This window comes from Camellia sinensis, chromosome 3 (genome assembly GCF_055761805.1).
Source record: "Camellia sinensis isolate YWXY chromosome 3, ASM5576180v1, whole genome shotgun sequence".
In the NCBI taxonomy this organism is placed as follows: Eukaryota; Viridiplantae; Streptophyta; class Magnoliopsida; order Ericales; family Theaceae; genus Camellia; species Camellia sinensis.
Window position 1 is genome coordinate 16,282,236 of NC_138963.1, and position 3,578 is coordinate 16,285,813.

General features: G+C 35.0%; 1 long non-coding RNA gene across 1 annotated transcript; it reads right to left on the bottom strand.

The window, feature by feature from the left end:
• Positions 1–907: 907 nt before the first annotated feature.
• Positions 908–2,025, bottom strand: LOC114301517 (uncharacterized). Its single transcript, XR_014362969.1, has 3 exons — positions 1,917–2,025; positions 1,517–1,599; positions 908–1,412 (listed from the first exon to the last, which is right to left on the bottom strand). It is a non-coding gene; the product is annotated as an uncharacterized LOC114301517 (long non-coding RNA).
• Between the last annotated feature and the right edge of the window lie 1,553 nt (positions 2,026–3,578).

The window sequence follows — 3,578 nt, forward strand, 5'->3', positions numbered from 1 at the left end:
CGGAGAACCGATTATGATTTTCATTTGCAAACAGAAAGAAGAAACTAATTGCAGTCATGTCCTTTGAGGACCTAATCTGATGAGTTTGGGGGGGGGGGGGGAGGGGGATAGCCCACCAATCCATGCATTTGACGCTTTACATTACAGTAAAAAACACTGTCAATTATGTTATTAGACTAAGCTAAAATTGCAAAACAAAATTACTTCAACTCATGGATTTAATCCTCTAGTGCTGCGTCCCATGCTTCTCCCACATTATAACTAAAGACCTCAACTGTTTTTTTAGAGGTTTCTACTTCTAGGTAGAAGTTAAAATGTGTTTTTCCACAAAGGTTTTAAACATTTGACCAACTCTGAAGCAGCTAGTGGGGAACACCGACGATCTGGACCATACAAAAACAAAACTGAAACCACTTCCAACAGACTTGTAAGCAAAACAATGACTGGACAATATGACTGTGTTTGGGTTGTCATAAAATAAAAATGTTTTTCTAATTAAACCCATACCCTGATCAACTCTGAAGCTACCCAGTAATTTTTATTCTCAATCCTGTGCTTTATATATGGGGTCATGCTATGGGCTGTCATTAAGGTGAAGAAAATGTCATTATAGTTAGAATTTCAATGCACTTTTCATATATTTTCACAAATTTTTACATATTTTTATACACTTTTTCAATACACTTTTTACACCTATATCAAAGCTAATGACCACCCAATGAGCGGTCATTAGCATTTTCCTTATATATATATATATATATTGTCCGCTCTCACTCTCGCTCTAGATACATAGGTCATGTCTGAGAACTAATGTCTATTAATTGCATTAGCACATATGCTGGCATATACTTCCGAGTCAAATTAATTGTCATTAATAAAAAACTATCCACCAAGACAATACGGACAGAAAAGGCGGGCATCATTACAAGGGTATATCATCAATAGAACATGGCATACCACCTCATGAGAAATTATACCAAGGTTGATATATCTTCTAGGAACTTTGACAGTACGACAGAAAACCAATAATGAGAAATGTAAATCCAAGTCTTTATGCTTATTACACATACCTTCTCTTTTGCCCAGCCAAAAGCAAAGTCATAGATCTCACGGAACTTTTCTAGACAACCATATTGAAGATTAGTTCAGTAACAAAATAGTGGAAATTCTAAAGTTCATAAAATCAATCTCCTCATAGAGGGCTCAAGTTCAACATCAAGACAGCATTTGAACTGACTTTGTGATGAGCAACATGACATATGAAAAAATAGAAAAATCATGAGTTATAACTTATAACTACTAGCAAGTAGCAACTAATGAAGGAAAAACAATGTCACATTTACATCCGCTCATCTTTCAGCTCAGAATGCATAAATTGTATCCTGTCACAGAACTTCTCCAGTGAATCTATCCTGATATCAAAAAATAAAAACTTTGTGAAGTTGACATCATAATGGTTCAAGGCTGGTTTTGTTGATTAAGAATAAGCAGTGAATACAACTCAACAAAAAGTTACCCAAGAGCTTGTAAACCACCAATGAACTCCTGCTTGGAAAATTCACACATGGTGGCAGCCTTCATGTGCCAAGAAAGAACTAACTACAGCAAGGCAAAAGGTCCATGTTAGCTAGACGTTTACATGTTATTAGTTCATTTACTAGATAACTAATAATTCTATCAAGAGAAACGAAAAGAATCTTGATATATAATGTAAACACAGATCCGATTTCATTAATATATATGTCGATATTGGAACAATGCTTGAAAGCTTTTGAAATATATTTAGTCAATAATTCAGCAATGTAAACCAATAAAGTAATAACCTGCTTGAGTATATTCATCAATAAGAGAATGAGGAACTGAAACAGAAGTTTAAGATCTAGTAAAGTGAAAGAGAAGGAAACTACAGTATGCACCTTGTAGCAATTGATGGACAAAAAAATAGGAAATAGTGAGAAAAGAGCTCTATAGATCATCAAAAGTCACTAAGCATGCACTTCTGATCTTGTAGACATTATCATAATGCTGGAGCATAGAGACATCGTCATTCACTCTTATATGGCAAGCGATGAGAGGCAGCAATAAGATCTAGCCAGTATCAACCACGACAAGGTTGAATTGCAACACTGCATGTTACACCTGCATCCTATTTCACTAGGAAAGAAAGCTCCTCAATCAAAGTGATTTCATTCCATTCAGTTAAAGACAACGTGCAACAAACACCCTTTCCATCCATCGCAAGTATTCCAAACCAAACCAAACCAAACCAATTCAGCATATTTATGGCAAAAGAAAAAAGTAACTTAAAATATATAGCAAATTTAGCACAAAGTCTTGCTTACCTATGTGATCCAATTGGAATGTTTGAGATAGAAAACTTATCTATGCTGTTGTAAGTTAAATTAGAATGCTCCAAAGATCCATTGGTATAATTAACTGGCACCAAGACTGTGAAAGCAAGGAATGCAATAGGAACAAAAAATTTAAGATATTTATATCCCGTGTACAACAGGCTTGAAGCAAAAAAGAGGTTGGAATGGCATATTTTCAAGGTTAGCATATTCCTTTACTTACAATATTGCAAACAACCCATAAACAACTTCAATTTGAAACAAAAAAGAGGCTGGAATGGCAGAGTGAACCTCAATTAAATTATGAAACAGGAGACCGGAAAAGTAGGAGCTAAGCAAACACAACCAAAACAGATGTAGCACAAAAGCTGTGCAACTATGGAAAGCCCTTCAGTCAAACATAAACTGAATATAAATCAAGTGAAAGAGGCAGCAGGCTTGAATGAATTGCAATCCACATTGAAATCGTGGGGAATTGTAGTTGGAAAAGTCAATAAATGAATTGCAATCTATTCTAGTCAATAAATGTATTTCTACTGTGAGCAATTTTAGTTGGAAAAGTCAACCACATTCTTTTTCTTTCTTTTATTTTCTTGCCCCTCTCTCTTTTCCAAATACAAAAAAGGGGGCATTGTCCAAAGCCCATCTCAGTTGCAGGTCTGTAAATAACCAATATGACACTATAATATTTAAACTTAGTTCATCTAGATTACAATATGGAACAACTGTGGAGTTATTGGTAGGACGGTATATAAATGCATATATGCACATATATATATAGAGTATACATGTCAAGAGACAATTTTTTTGGGGACTACCCATCCCCGACCCATTCCCTGATGGAGAATTACATTAGATCACCTACTGACCTGATGCATAGAGAAATTGGGAAAACCCACATATTTTGGGTAGGGTCTCCACGGATAACCATTGGGTATGGTTTTTATTGCCATCCCTTGCGCATTGCATTCAAGTTGTCTATACTCCATCGGCATAAAGCATCCTAAAACAAGAGAACTACAAAGATCTACTTTCAAAATAAAAAGAGATCTAACCAACATTATTGTTGAAATCTTTCTACAAATCATCAATAAAACCATGCATTTCAATACACCCTTCTGATAAAGACAATAAATCTCCTCAGTTGACATTACAAAATTTTAGCAATCATGATAAATTATCACATACCCACATCACAACAGTACCCAAAAAAGACAAATATTCAAT